General features: G+C 40.2%; 1 protein-coding gene across 1 annotated transcript in view; it reads left to right on the top strand.

The window, feature by feature from the left end:
• Positions 1-17099, top strand: part of LOC122771694 (VPS10 domain-containing receptor SorCS1-like) — a 186640-nt gene that overhangs the window by 68991 nt on the left and 100550 nt on the right. The gene's annotated exons all lie outside the window — the stretch shown is intronic.

Here is a 17099-nt window from a genome sequence, read left to right as displayed (position 1 = left end):
GATTGACTGCAGATTGCAGAGCAGAGTGTGGACATGTTAGGAAGACGAGCTAAATGTGAACTACACACTGGCTAAAGTCACTATGGAGGATAGACCGCTATATGTTGCTTTGCACAACGGTGTTAAATTTCTGTTTGTTGCCAGAAAGCTAATGTAATTTATGTCGCTGATATGTGATACACATTTTCCATTACTTTATTTTCTGTTAATTCTCTAGTGAATGGGCTGTTTTTAGATTAATGCCACTTAATGTTTTCAGTTGAACACTCTGGACAGACATGGTGAGTGGAAGTAGTAGATGGAGTCATCTTTCAACTGGAAGGTAGAGGGTTTAATTCCCAGCTCTGCTCGTCTACATGCTAATGTGTCCTTGGGCAAGACAGTTAACCCCACACTGCTTCTGATGTCTGTGTCAGCAGTGTGTGACTGGGTATAGAAGATGTGTGATAGACTGAAGTGCTGTACATAGATGCATTTAGTGAATGGGTGTGAATGGAAAAACTGTAGTTTGAAGTTAGCACAAAAAGTAAGGAAATTTGTGTTTGGTTAATTTCTTTGTTGTAACAAGGTTTGTAGGCAATAAATCGTATACCCTTGGAAAGCCTGTTCATCACTTCACCCCACAGAGTGTGTGTGTGTCTGTGTTTCTGCACTTGATTGCAATATGAGCAACAGAGGTCGAAGAATTTTGGCCCTGACAGGATTTGAACACGCAATCTTCTAATTAACATTAAGTTAATAGTCAACTATTTTGATAATTGGTTTGGGTTTTTTTTTCATTATTAAAACAAGACTTCTGATTGTGTTTAGCTTCTTAAATGTGAATATTTTCTTCATTTATTAAAACTGAATAATTTTTGTTTGTGGACAAAATGAGACATTCAACTACATCACCATTTCACTGATGAATATTTTTCTACATTTTCTGACATTTTATGGACCAGATGATTACTTGATTAATCGAGAAAATACTCGACTGATTAATCGAGCATTCCAGAGTGTAGTTGATCCTTATTTGCATTGGTGTTAAACAGACTATTTCAGTGTTACTGTAAAATGTACTGTGAACTGTGCCTGCTGATTTCTTTCACAGAGGCAGTTGTTCTTTTACCCTGGCCAGTCAGCAGTGTCTAAAATATATGTCCAGTCTACGTTACCTTAATTTGACACAGATGGGAGTCGCTGATGAAATATGTTTGAAAAAGAACATGTAGCCGCATCGATCTCCATATTTATGGCCGTCTTTCAGATTGTGGCACAGGAGGATGATGATGATGATGTACCCATCCTTAACCTTCCCAACAGCGTTTGACTTAACCTTTTTCCCAGCAGTCACTGAAAACACAGCAGTTTGTTCCTATTCTGCAGGAACAGGTGGTTTAGCTTGTGTGGAGGGTACCTGTGGTGTGGAAGACAATTTGATGAAGATTGACATTGTCTACCTTTTGCCGTGGGGCACTGTCTGTGTACCATGTCAGGTTCATGACAAAACGTCCTCTTTCTGGCAGTTTCTTCAAGAATTCTGGACATTCCCTGCAGACACTGAAGCTATTACAAAATAAAAGCCTGAAGATTGAATGTTCAACAACCGCCTTCTGCAGGATGGTGCCAGTTTTTACCTATGAAGGTAAATTTGCAGACAGAAAACTGATCAGTCAAATTACATGAAAGGCAAATTTGGACAGAAAAGGAAAGTAGTAGAATAGAGTCATGCTCCCTCCTCCCTGTACTTGTTCACTCTGAGCGGATTACAACGTCTCCTGAATACACAACAGCAATTAGATTTGACTGAATACACACGGCATTCGAATTTCCTCAGCCACACAGAACCTTTGAACACGCTCTCAGCAGAAATATGTAGCTTAACAGAGGAGCGTGAAACTCCTGAATATATACGCGTGAATATATATATATATATATATATATATATATATATATATATAATTAATACAGTCGAGATTAACGCGATCAAATAATTTTAAAGCAGTTGATGCAAGTTTGTTTACTTCTGGTGTGCACTGACCTCTGACATGAAAGCAGTGAATTATCCGTGTGCAGTCAGTCAGATAGAGAGACAGAGATAGTAGCTGAAGATGGATAGAGGTGAGGGATTGTTGTGTGTAAGGTTTCATTTTAAGCAGCTGAGCGACGGAACCATCGATAAAACTGAAGTTACCTCGGTGTCACGGCACAGTTTGTTGACAATGAGTGGAAGTTCTGATCCTTTTGCCTTGACTGTCAAATTGTTGAGACCTGAGCAGAGGAATTTGAACACCTACTGACTCTCTCTCACATTATCATGACAAATGTGAATGTGTGAGTTAGGACAATCTAAGGGCATTCTCAGGTGGATTGCTTTTGTGGTGTTCTGTGTTTAAAAAGAAAGATACAATCAAATTGTATTGCACACTGTCTGATTACTCATTCATTTAGTCATTAGATTAACACATTTCAAAATGTGGGATAATAATTTTTGTTTAATCTATTGATAGCCCTAATATATATATATATATATTTTTAATGTTCATGTTAAATGCACTTTGACCTTCCGACTACAAATGTAGTGCAGCATTAATATAGTCAGGTTTTTTTGTTTTTTTTTGATAACCAGCATCAGCTGATTATTTAAATCATAATCTCATTGATGGGTTTTTGAATGACCTGTAACATGTATTTAATAGTGACTTCATGCATCATTTTCTATTTCAAATATATCATTCACAACATATACGGGGAGGGTTAGGAGGCAATGCAGGAAAAATGCAGAGTGAAGGGCCAGACCATGAGTTTTTTTTTCTTTCAACTTTTCCCTGTTTGGGCGTCGCCACAGTGGACAAACCACAGATTTAATTTGGCAGGGATTTTTACACTGTCCTTACTGATGCAATCCTCTGTCGCCTCTGGGCTTGGGGCCCGGCACCAGGTGTACATTTGATGTAGAGTGTCCAATTAACAATAAGATGAGTAATGTGATTGGGTACCTTCCTCCTTATCTATCTCTGGCTTCCGCCTGCTGCTTTTAGTTAGCTGACCAGACACCCACTGTCCTCATTTCACTAGAGAGTGGACATGAGCTGCGCTCTTGTTTTGTGGCCACAGGAAGCAACAGTGAGCCATCAGTACACTTACTGTATACACCATTGGAAGTAAGAATTAAGATGGACAAAATGTCAACAAGCAACAGTGCACAACATGTCTAACTGCCTGAGTAATGTTATGGTGAATTGTAATTAATATTTTAATATTTGTTTCATGCCTTTGTGTGTTCAAGAGCTGAGTTTCATATCAAAGAAAGAAGGAGATTAAGGGATTGTAAATATGATTTTAATAATATAATATAATAATATCATTTATATTGATGCTTTATATGTACTTGAACCGATGTGCTTAATTTTAATTTAGTGTGTTGTCCGTTTTCTTCTTTTTTTTATCAATTTCTTCTTCAATTTATTTATTCTGTTATGTTTTAAATAAAAAAAAATCATTAGAATATACAGAGGATACTTCATTTGTGATTTTGTCATATAATAATGCCACAATGATTTTTTGAAACCTATACCAAAATGGACATTGAATTGAATATTGACCTTTTAAAAAAAATGGCTCTGCAGATCAACTTGCAGAAAACTGTAGACTGGACTGCAGTCGCTAATCCTCCCAATTTAGGAAGTTATGTTTTCAGCGTGGCATGGGTTCATCTGTAAATACTTTCTTCTGTTAGAAACTTGCTCTCACCCGAGGACGGACTGTTATCCGATCTGTGAAACCACTTTAAGAGGTGGTTTGGAATGTAATGTTGGTGTATAAAACACAGGAGTATCTGTGCTCTCTGAGTGCTCTTGGTCTTCTCTGGTATACAGTGACCACATAATGGAAGGTTTACCAACATTCACCCCTGCAGTGTCAAGGCTGTAAATCCTTGTCTCTGCTCTCTATGCACTGCTTTGGTCTTCTATGGTCTCCACAGCCCCCTCCCAGTCAGCCACTTATTTATGTATGCATTAACTCAGGTCCATTTTGAAGTTTCCAAAGGCAACAGTTGTTGTGTGAGCTCAAATGTTACCACGGAGCGTAATTGGACAATTTTAGGAATACCATCAAAACCTGAGAAGCTGTTAGCAGAAGCAGGTCAACAATAAATCACTCCTGAACCCTGTCTCTGAACGTATCTTCCTGCACCAGAGACAGCCAATTACAAGCCCTGTTACATGTTGGTCAAACAGCATGATTATTGGCTCACCGACACTGATGAAAGTAACTCCTTAGGCACTGAAATTTGTAGAATGACAACATGTTTTTAACACTAAGAGAAACATTAACCCCTCAACTAATGATCAACCATGCTGCTATGTTGATTCAGTCATGACCACAATAGAGTCAAGTATCTATAAATAAGGGAATAACTGTTTTTCTACATTGGTATTTCCCAAACACATATGGATACCCACTTTTTAAAGATTACAAACTAGAGGAAAATGTTGTACCTGTAGCTGAGTTACCTGGTAACGACCACTGCTCTCTGAACAGCAGTTGCATTAATTGAAAATGACACATGTAGAAGCTGGTGGGGATGGCATACACTCCATGGAGAGCTGCTCTGTCACAAATGCAGCAGCAAAAGAACAAGAGTGACTTCATATGTATACATTAGAGTCAAAGAAACCTCAGGCTTTAGGGGATCACTGCTGACAGCTGTCATCTCTGTCACATCTTCACCTCATCATCCCACCTTTGAGATGTCTTCATCATTCCTTGTCACTTTGTTATTATATTATCCCACACTGAAGCTAACTTAGCTGTCTTTCATGTTACATGACATGCATTATATGCGTGCATTGGCTCTTGTCTTCCAGGTTCTTCTTAGTTTCATACCAGAAAATGAAGTTAAAGGTGTAAAAACTGTGAGTTATTGTGCAAATGACTGCTTGTGCTGGAAATTACCAGCCGCAAAAATAGGATGACAATAAGATTTACCACTATTAATATTGGCAGCTGAGGTGGAGTGTAAATGAGTAAAGTTCCTCAGCCATACTCATGGGTGTTCACATTGTTTAAACTAGCAGAAAGGCATTGATCATGTCTTCTACGTGAACCTGCTGCTCAAGGCTTGAACCAGTGGATGCACTGCAAATGGATTCTGTGGCTACACTGAGCTTCTTTCAAATGATACTTAGAAAGAGAAATGACTCAATTCCTGTGGTTTACATTCTTCCTCTTCACACTTGCTCCTCTGCCAGGAGTGCTCATTTGCTCACGATACAGCCAAGGCTGAGGTTGGCTCGACATCCTGGCCTTGAATGACTTCCTGTGTGGGTTGAATTCTTGGTCAGGGCTGCTGATATCATGAGGTGAGCTGGATCAAGTGCCAACAGTGACTCTACCCAAGTAAAGTCTAACAGTTTGGTGGGGGTCAACTCTTATTATGAGAAAATACACTGGTCTCTCCTCTCATGACCCTACTGTAGGGCTAATGTGTGTACCTGTCATTCAAGGTGTGTATGAGAATGCTGTCCGCCCATCACAACCACGTTCAACCCTCAGCTTCATGTTAAGCAAACATTAGCTTGAATTAATACAGCATGTTGGAACACAGGGAAAAACTGAGTGAAGCCAATTAACAAATAGCTCACCTTTTTTGTTAGGTCAGTTAAATGTTAAGAATAAGTTTGTTGATTTATTTGCTCTAAGACAGCCTTTTATGTCTGGGAACTGAAATGTGTAAACCACTGATTCTGACACACCGACATCTATAGATAGACAAAGAGCTGCAACTAACGATTATTTTTTAGAATCTAGTAATCTGTCGATTATTTTCTTGATTAATCAAGTTTCTGAAAAATCAGAAAGCTTGTATTAATTGTAATAAAAACCCTCCAAATCTGATTAATCGACTATCAAAATAGTTGACGAGTGATTTAGTCTTCGATTAACCATCGAATAATCGCGGCAGTCCTAGAGAGAAGAGTGTTTTTACCTCTTGGGGACACAGGAGCTGCTGGTCTACTGCTGCGTTGTTTTGTCAATTTGTGTCAGTTTGGTAATTTCATACAAAGCATCTCAAATACAGAAATGACAAAATAATCCTTTTTAACTTCCTGAGACTGAGACGGTGGTGCTTCAACAACTCCTTTATGATGTGATGTGAACATTTTCTCTGTGGGCTAATCGTAAAAGTACAATATCATACGTCTAAAAGGGGGAGGGGCATTCAAATGTCCTCATCTTGTAAAAACAGCCACGTGCAATACGGCAGGCAGCGAAGTCAACTCTGTGTCATTAGCTCGAGGAAAGAGTGGAGGCATAATATGTATTTAAAAATATGTCTTCTTCGAGTGGACATTGTAGTTACTCCGTATCACCTCCTGTGGTACAAACTGGTATTACCTTTGCAAATTCATCAAAACTTTTATTCCCTCAGATTCTTGCTCCATTTTTAGTTCTGTGTGCTACAACAATTCCATTTCCCTGTTTTTAGTGATAAAGACTCAATTAACTGACTAATCTCTTGAAATGAACAGCTGCAGTCACGCACATTGTGTGATCTGTTGATTACTTCGTGGGCAGCATACAGTCTGTCAGTGACGCGTCTGTCTATGCCTCCATGATCCCAGAGGGATCTTAGCCCTTGATCGTCTCATTATTGTGGTGTTGAGACAAAGTCATGACCTGCATGATTACTATTTGCATTCCCGTGTTCCGCCTCCACCTTCGCCGACACATTAACTCTCCCATCTGAAAAGTCTCTCTGTCTTTTGTTTCATCACCCATCTAATTTTCAATTTTCACTTTGAACGCTGTCAGTGTGTTCTCATGTAGTGAAAAAAAGGGCATTCACATCAATGAATAATGCAAGAGAAATGTGGAAAAGGAGAAGTAGTCACGTAACAAAAGAGGGTCAGTCTCAGCTCTGCATCTCTGTCTGTGTTGATTCTTCCCTTTTTCTCCCCAATCCTGTCTCATCTAACCTTTTAATCAAACGTTTGTCTTGAAATTATGAAATGAAAGAAAGCTGGGATAAACCCGTATCTTTGTATACATGAAGCTTAGTGTTAATAACTCTCATTAGAGTTCTCAACGGGCCTGAAAATGACAACCCGACCGACCTGGCCTGCGTGTATTTAAGCCCCCAAACCAGACGCAGCCCGACACACCAGCATGAATTGTCCGCCTGTATCAGCTCTGCCTTTCTGTCTGTGGTGATCAAGTTGTAGCAGAGGTTATGTGAAGCTCTGGCCAGTTTCTTTCTTTGTTTTTTTCCTGACCCTGGTTCATCTAATCGCCTTTAATCAAATGCAAATGATGAGGATAGGGAATCTTTAACTCCGAATAATAGGAACAAAGGGAGAGAAGGGAGGAAGCATAAGCACCGCTTGTTAGTTACCACCATCAGTTTGCTCTCCTGGCAGGTCCTGGGAGAACTTCTTTTAATCTAGCTCCATTTAAGGTGGCAGATACCCAATCCCCAAACATCTGAACTGCATGAAACTAAGCAAAAATCAATCAGGCGTGATTCTCTTTTGAGAAAGTTGACAAATTATTCCCACTGTTCCCACTCCATATTGCCTGGGGATGCAGCAATTGTAAATTACTTTATAGGCCTATTACACAATTACCCAACCACTGGTGCTCCTGACAATCCCAACATGAATAATTAATCTATATTGGTAGCCAGGTTCCTCCTGTTCAGTTCACTGTAATCCATCTGCATACATGGAGAGTTCATGAAGGAGGTCTTCCTGCTTTCCTGAACTCATTCTATACATCGCCACTGCCTCTTCACAGCATGTACGCTCACTTCAACTTAATCCAAACCCCTGATTCGACGTTATCCCAGGGATTATGGGGTCAAATGCATCTGTCACTGGGGTGGAGCACAGCAGACGTTCCCACAAACCTCAGGAAAGTTGATGGCACATGAATCTGTGATGGTCGTTGTTAACACTGGGAATGTACATGTGATTAAAATCCACATAGTCTACCAGTTTATCATTTACATGAGAGTCATTTGACGCAAGGTGAAAGGTGTTGTACACCCTGGACAACATACAGCGATGAACAGCCATTCAACCATTCACTTATTACACATTCACACCTCTCACTATGTTTTTGGAAACCCATGTGCACAAGAGGAGAACATGAGAAATCCATGCAGTTAGTCCAAGATGTTAGGAATAAGATGTTTCTGTGTAACATGAATAACTTTTACTCAGTGAATAACCTAGTTAACAATAACAAGGTTGTTGTTCAGCTTCTTATTCAGCATACCGAGTGCATCACACACTCAGAGTGATCTGAGTGTTATCTGAGGCACAGGTTGAGTGTTTATGCATTTCTTTTAAATAATTTTGCAAAGTTATCTCCCTTTCATGACAACGTGCTAGACAGTGATGAATTATTTGTACTTATATCACTCCTTAAAGTTTTGCAAGTTTACTGCAAGGGTGACTTTTGGATGTAGTTCATGTACCAAGTACACACACAAGTAGAGACATGAAATATGACTTTTTGTCTCTCTTTTTCAAAAAATTTATTATTATTTTAGTCTGACTAAAATCTTTTCAGGCTGAATCTATCCTTAATGGAATTTCCCAAAGTCGGATTATTAGCATCTGCAACTGTATCGAGATCAGCTCTGGCTTATCTGAGAGGATAGTATGAAATGAAGGCAGGTCAATGACTGTGTTCTTAACAAGACCTTCTTCGTAAAAGAAGGCCTTGTTGTTCCTGCAGGCTGGTGTGGTCTGTTTTTACAAGCAGAAGTAGAAGTGAAGTAAAAATAATATTTTTTTATTTCAGGTTTTTGGAAGTGTCTCAAGCTCACTTAAACTTTTCTTTTCCCCCATTGACTTTCAGCTGTGGCTATAAGGAGGTATAGATCAGGTTGTCTCCCTGCTCTAGCCAAAACGATTGATGATCGATCTTGCTGAACTGTGCCTGGCCAAGACACTGACCCTCAGAATTGCACCTGATGACTGTGCCAGCACTGTGAATGATACGTGATAGAAATAAAATGCTGTGTGAATGTAACTTGGAAGTGTGAAGTGGTTGGAATGACCACTAAGACACGAAAAGCACTGTTTAAATGTGCCCCATTTACGATTTTACACCCTTTCATCAGCTGTAGTATACCTCTTATCGCTTTAGGGGGAGAGGTGTGTGTGTTTGTGCGTGTGTGTGTGTGCTCACAACTTCAGGGAATGTGATGTCACCAGCTCACATAAACCCATAAACCTGTCCTTCAAAACCACGTTCAGATTCTAATGTGTGATGTCACAACTGGTTACCACTAATACAATAGGAGACTTCTATCTCATCAAATAATCTGTGAATTATTTTCATTGTCATTATTTTCATTTCATTATACACACACATATATATATAAAACATTTGAAAACTAACACTATTTAAAAAATATACAATTTGGTAAATATAAATCTGCGTAGGTCTTCATTCAGCCTTTCATATCTTGAAATGCATTAGTAGCTCCACACATAAAGATCACCTCCTTAATTGCCATAATTCTCACACACGCGCCATCCAAAATGTATGAGCAGCAAAGTGGGTTTCGAGCTGCAACAGACTTCAGTTCAATGAAATACTTGCTTTAAATTCTACCACCACCATCATCATCATCATCATCATCGTCATCATGGAGTAAAACAAACAAGACAAAGGTGACAGGTCTGTGTGGATCAAACAGCAAAAACAAGAAGAAGCAGGGAGTCAGTGTTCCCTGTTAAAAATAGATGTTTTGATGTAAAAACAGTCTCTCCACATTCAGAATTTAGTTTAAATGAGGCTGAATGAGGCCACAGAAGACTGATTATCTGCTGACGATTAGCAGCCCTCGTCTTTCAAGAACATAAGTGAGTCAGTAGATTTGTTGGTTTTCTTGCCAGCTATGGTGAAAAACCCAAAATACTTCCACACGCCATTGTCTAGATGCTCTGGTGTCGTGATTGTTGATAGAATTTGTTAGCATTTCCAAAGCAGAACAACATAACATCAACGTCTCATTTGGCATTTAAAGTGGATCTAAAGCCAAGTTGCGCTCAGAGCGCCCTCTGCTGAAACACACAGCAATGACTTTAGACGGTCTGAAGCTTTTCTAGGCTGTATATTTGGAACTCAAACAGGTTTGAGTTTGAATGGATATCTGAATTGCGGTTTAAAGATCGACTATGTTCAACCTCCCAGCGCATGATGCACCTGACAGAGCCTGATTAATTCTGATCCAGATGAAGATATATTATTTTTAGCTGAACAGCCAGCATCTCTGCCGTGTTTCACTTTTATATCAGCGATAGCTACAAGTGGTGAATCTTTCAAAGGAAGATGTGACAGCTTCACTCCGGAGAGGTGGAGCGTTCCTTGCTCAGTGATCTCTCCCACGAGCCACAGACACTGGGGGCTCTTTTGGAAATGTTGGCAGGTGAAGCCTATTTACATCCTCACACAATTGTGTGTGTGTTGTACTTGCCTCACTCTCTGACTCTTCATTACACAGTGAATTCATTGATTAACAGGAAACTGCAAAAGCAGTTTCATTTAATGCATCTGTGCACCAAGCAAGCACCTCTGTTCTTTCTTTTTTTTAGAATCTGCATTGTCTCTCTCTCTCTCCCCCTTCCCCTCCCTCTTTCTTTTTCTCCAGTAATAAAACAGTGCATAACAGACTTATCCCCCTAGAGAAATCTGGTCTCACATGATTACAAAAATGAGATGTGAGGAAAACAAATAGTTCAAAATGCCCTGCAGAACATCAACCTCACACTTTCCCCTGTTTTGGGAGCTTCAGAGTGTTTGCTAATATACTACTTGTTTATTCTGCCTTCTTCTGCCCCAGGGGATGGTAATTGTTGTTTGTCTATGCGTGTTTGGGAATGAAGATGATATTTTCTGTCCTCCATCCAAGGACAATTACAAAACGGTACAGGAGATAAGAGTGTGTGCTGGCAGCAAAGGCATATGTGTGACTGAGTGAGATAGTTTTAATGAAAAGCTATTGCTTTGTAATGACACAGTTATCCCTTTTCCTCACTCGCTGCTAAGGCTTCTCTAATAACACTGAATATTAGCTTGATACATTTACAAAACCTCCCGAGACACATCCATGTTTTTTTTCTTTGAACTCCTCTGCTCTGAAAGTTCTTCATCAGAAGTTGAGCATGAAGCAGAGCTTGTTGGTTTGATCATAGTCGGGAAAGTGAAAGGTAAAAGAACGTATGTCATGAGTAGAAACAGGGACTTCAAGGGGAAAAATATCACAGACACAAATTCCCAAGCATGCCAAGACGAACAACAGAAACCAAAAACTGTACCCACTGTTGAAACTGTGTGTCACTTTGCAAACCACCAACTCTAATGCACCAAATTCCATGCTTAAAGGCCGACATTGGCCCAAATCCATCCATCCATTATCTACTTGGGGAAGGGGGGTTAGGCGATAGGCAGGGTCACACCCTGGAAAGTGTGTTACAAACACACGGAGAGAACATGCAGAAAGGCCCTTCTACCAACTGGGTCTCAAACCCGGGTCTTCTTGCTGCGTAGGCAAGAGTGCTAACCAATACACCAACCGTGTGGCCTATTGGCCCAAATAATGAATGCAATGAAAGTGCTGAATACAGGCTGTCCCGCTGCAACCAGAAACCTAAAAAAACCCACAGGTTTTGAGAATGTTCACATAAGTAATAACAATAAAACAGAGCTGGGAATCCAAGCCACAACCCTTCAGTTGAAAGGTTACTTGCTCTGCCACTGAGCCACTGTCACTGGTTTTGTCTGTCTGTCTGTAAACAGCAAAAAAAGTGATGAATGGATTTATATGAAATGTTCTGGGGATGTAGGTTATGGCCCAAGAAACAAATTATAAGATTTTTGATCCACAGTTGAGTGACACTATGGCAAACTACGCAGCCTTGGCGGAGGTCCACACTGTTGAGGTCTTTCTCTACCTCTCAAATTTTAGTCAGAGAAACTCTGGTCATAATTCTAACACTTATTAACTAATGGAAATGCAGGTTAGACTCGGTGCTGATGGCTCCGCATGGCAATGACAATGACAATGAGCAGGAAACGCATGTTTATTATATATTATCACTTTTACTTCCTCCCAGAATCATTTTACACTACCACACATACTCTCTAAAAAAATCCTGCTGGGTTAAAAAGAAAAGTCCCAGGGGTGAGTGCAGCCACACACACACACAGGGAGATGAGAGAAATGTGCATCTTGTGTTTCCTGCAGACTTCACTTCAATTGTCATCAACACTTCAGTTTTCCCTAAATTTAATCTATTAAAAAAACATTTTTCTATTCCCTAAATTTGGGTTTGAGGGGTAAAGACACTCGATTGCCCCCTGTGAGTATTTGCCAATAGTATTCTGTCATATGTTAAATGCTACATCTCTCTTCTAAAACTGTCACACAAAACGACGAATGACAGTTGCTGCTCCTAACTGTCACGTGTGAGCATGCGCGTGTCTGAGCAGAGGTCATCTTTGGACAGGAAGCTGACCTCATGGCAGTGTTTACAGTAACAGAAGCCTACAGGCGTGATTGGCACCGTCAGTGGTGCAGCATATGCACTTTGCAGTGGGGGCCACTCACTGATGACTGCACGCATCTTCTCCATATGTGGCAGACAGAAGGGCTCCTGCACTCACACTGGCCTTCATCTAATCAAGCCAAGTCACGTGGCCTTTTACAAGACTTTATCCACATTGTGGAGCCAGGGAACTCCCACATGATTATATACACAGGCTGTATCAGGACAGTGACACACACACTCACTGTGTTATTAATAATATTATAATGTGTACATATATATATACAGCTTTAAGTGCTTTGACAGGAAAAAGAAGATAATCACTCAACAAAAATATGAATGAAAGCAAAAGAGAAATAAAACCTGTTAAAGTCAGTGACATTAAGCCTTAAATAACTCTAAATGTCTTTCATCATTGAAATGTAGTTTCCCATAACCGACACTTCATTTATGTATGATAGCACTAAATAATCATGACTTAACTATACCTTAACTTTACCAATATTAATGTTACCAATATTAATGTTTGTTAGTCTTATTGCATTGCTTAGCTATAAATAAGCATTTATTAAGATTATTGTAAAGTGGGTAAATGTTTAGTATCTGAGTGGTTGAATGTCAGGCTTATGTAACGTGCTCTGTGTGTTATTAAAGGTGACATAGAATGCTTTTCATGATTAAAAACCTCCTATTCACTGCAAACGAGCCGATCAAAACATCTCCTCACTGACGCTCTCGTCAGCCGCACTGTTTCAGACCAAAACCACACCCCCAGAATGTGGACTGTGTTGTGATTGGCCAGCCAACGAGAGCTTTCCCACTGTCCTGTGATTGGCCAGGTACCTGGAAGTGATGTAATTGGTAGGCCAGCTCTCAGATACACAGCTCCCCCTCTGGCACGGTGGATGCTCTGCATCTCAGCAGCTACAACGAGAGTAGTTCTTATTCTTCTGCGGTTGAATGTACGCAACCGGATGTGCCCGGACTAGTGCCCGCACCGGGAGGCGCTACGGTGGTGAGAGGAGTGGTGAGGATTTTTGATGACGACATCAAATTAAGGAAGTGCCGATCCACTTCGCAGAGTCCAGGAAAACAATACAACACTATTTTCTCAGCAGTGGCTGAACTGTTGTTCTGAAACTTTAGGGTTTCATAAACGAGGTTATGACGCAGATACACACACACAAACGCAGCGTTAATTGGAGCTTCCGGTCTATGTGGGCTTTAAGACTTGTGTATGTATATATGTTTTTTAATACTTTTTAATACTTTTTATGTAGACCTACTAGGGTAAATGTAGGAGAAATACAGCAGTATCAGTGTTTCTACATTGAAATATAGTTTTATTAATTTATCTTTCAACTCTCCTCTTTTATCATGGGTGAAATTGTCTGTCGATAAAATGTTTGTATGTATTCTGTGTGTCACAAAACCTAAAAAAAAGTTCTAAGAAAAGTTCACCTTTTTCTCATACGTGATGAGACAGAAAGAGGAAAAACAGCGACAGAGAGAAGCAGCATGGTGCAAGTGTGAAGCCTGCAGCTGGGCGGCTAAATGGACTTGGTCAGTCATTAGCATGCAAAGGTCCAGTCCGGACATTTAAGGTTATTCATTCCCTGGGTGAATTCTCCCCATGCTGGAAAATGCCCTGCCATCTCCTGAATCACTGCATTTTCAGCAGTTTGTTTAATTTTTCCACAACACGTCGTCAACAAAACTAGAGTGTGTCGTACGGTGTTCAGGGAGCTGCAGATGTTAGCGCATACTTAATAAGTCTGATCACAGGAGCCCCGACTTCACCACAGGTGCAGCTGTTCTACCTGTAATCACAGTAACCTCACGCTGGAGGAACTGTTTCACAAAGTCACACAAGTCGTACAGTGACACCACCGCTGCTTCACTGACAGTGGACACACCAAGTGTCACTGATGGGTTTCTTGACTCAGGGGAAACTGAGGTTGGGAAGCACATTTTTTCAAAACTACTAACCCTATTCTAGTAATACAAAGCTAAGTGCAAATTGGTGACGTATTCCTTTAACTAGACATTTTAACTGAAGTACTTTTAATTTCCAGTGTGTAAACCTTAGTTCAAACTAATTTGACTTTTGAGTTGTGATGCTAACTGAAGGCTACATAGGTTCTCCAACACACGTGGAAGTAAAGAGTCAGATGAGGGATAATAAACTGCAATCCCTTGTGGCACTTCTGGTGGAAACAACCTTTTCCAGGTTATGAATGTGATCCGGTTTAGGCACAGTTAGGTTAAAGTTCATCGAGAAAAAGACCATTCTTCCCCTCATGGTGTAATAGACATAGGCAAGAATCAACCATTCTGACAGTTTTAGGTTTTGCTCATAACTTTTGCCTTTTGTTCTGTTAGTGGCAATAACTGTTTACGAAGAATATTAAAGTTGCAGTAGGCAGGCTTGCTATTGGAACAACAGCTCTCTGTCCTGAGCTCCTCTCATCAGAAAAGAATAGACACAAACACACACTTGACCCAAGGCAATGTTTTCGAGGCAAGTTCCCTGTGTGATATTGACACATATTATTGTGTTTATTTTTTTAGGGGGGGGGGCCATGTAAAGAAAAAACAACACATAGCTAAATTGAGTCACTTCAAAAGCGTCAGGACAAAGGACAGCGACAGGCAGCTGTTATTCAGCAGCAGCAGTAATGAACAGTGACCGGTTCACTGCATCAGTACCACGTCTTACAGGGAAGGAATTAAATAGAGAATAGACACAGCAGTATCCGTTACAGCCACAAGGTAGACAACTAACATAAAGCACTCCTGTTTGTCATCACCAGCGACAGTTTAAGTACAAAAAGGTTCATTATGGACTCACTGATTGTTGTCCGTGCTCAGTCTGCAGTGCAATCTTCTCCAACATATGTACAAATGTTCCCATGGTTTGCAGAAGAGTAAAACAGCAACTTCTTTTTCAAAGAGCAAATACTCGGGTATTGACTTGACTTGACATCATATGGAGTGATGGCACTGGGAGAGGTCTGAGTGCAAAGCAATATTTCCCCTGGAGCAAAGTTAGAATTAAGGATGCACCAGCACATCAGAGGACATTATGTGAGTGAACATTTTATACATTGGCAGCATTTCTTGGCCCACGCCATGTCACCCAACCATTGTGCTGCAGAACGTACGGGGCCATAAGATACACTAACTGTCAACACTTCATTAAAGGAGAAAACTCTGGGGATTTTCACTCAGCATTATCAAAATGAAACACAACAAATGAGCAACTAAAGCAAGAGTTGACACTTTATGAAAGTGAAACGGCAGCACTCTCTGTGAAGACTTTCTTTCTTCAGAAATTCATCCATTTCAAATAAACCTCCAGTCGCAGAGTAAATAGATTGCGAGTTTCCGTGCTGCTTTGCTTCTTTTATGCTCGGAGCGAAATGTGATGTTTCTGCCTCTGCCTTTGTCCCCGAAGACTTTGGCTGACCCAATTTCCGTCATCCTGTGCACCTTGAGGGTGTTAACGGAACAGAGGATATTTACAGTGCTGTGTTTAGAATCAATCTGGTATGATTAAGTAATGAGTGTGGAATAATTACAGAGCCTCGCATTAAGTAATCCCAATGTGTGTGTGTGTGTCTGTGTGAGTATTCTTTATGTTGTGGGGACCTGAATTTGTTTACATAGTCATATAGTTATGAGGACTTGTCTTCCTTATGGGGACTAAAGTCAAGTCCCCAATAATGTGAATGACTACATTTTTAACATGTTTAAGAAATGTTTTAAAGTAAGGCTGAGTCAGGGTTAAATCAGGCTCAGGGTTCGGATTAGGTCAGTAGTAATTATGGTTAAGGATGTAAGTCAATTTAATGTCCTCTGAAGTTATGGAAACCTATATGTGTGTGTATGTGTGTGTGTGTGTGTGTATGTGTGCGCACAGATGAAACCTTGTTACAGCCTTCAGAAACTCACAGTATGGTATTGGTATATTTTGCTGGTGTTAAAATGAGCTGACTTTCATTTTGGTTGAGATACATCTCCATTTGAAAATGTTAAAATCTTGATCATTTGCAGCACAGGTGTCAAACTGTGCTGCACATCCGGCCCACCATGCAATATATTCGGCCCACATATATTCCCACACTTACCAACTTACTTCGCCAGTAAAATAAATAAACATATTAAATGTGGACTTTGAAAACACAGAGCCAGAGAGGGCGCACAGCAACTCATTTGTATTTGGCTCCTTCTCTTTTAGCTTTATACACATTCTAAATACAGCAGTGGAGATCAGGCGAGACAGATGGAAATGGACAAAATCATCTGTTGTGAAACTTTTGTTGACCTCATCTGGCCCTCGACTTAGACACAGTTTTTATGTATGACACCCCTGATTTACAGTCACCAGTGTTGGTACAGTACAGCCTCTGCGTGTTTGTGGACTATGGGAGAAACCCCATGCAAACTCTACAAAGAAAGGCTCCCGAAGCAACAATGCTAGCCTCTTCACCACCGGGTATTTCTATAATGCCAAAAATCACATTATTTCAAAGCACTTATAGTTGC

Source organism: Solea senegalensis, linkage group LG6 (assembly GCF_019176455.1).
Source record: "Solea senegalensis isolate Sse05_10M linkage group LG6, IFAPA_SoseM_1, whole genome shotgun sequence".
NCBI classification, from domain to species: domain Eukaryota; kingdom Metazoa; phylum Chordata; class Actinopteri; order Pleuronectiformes; family Soleidae; genus Solea; species Solea senegalensis.
The sequence above is the reverse complement of the archived record's forward strand: the minus strand, read 5'-3'. Positions and strand labels throughout refer to the sequence as shown.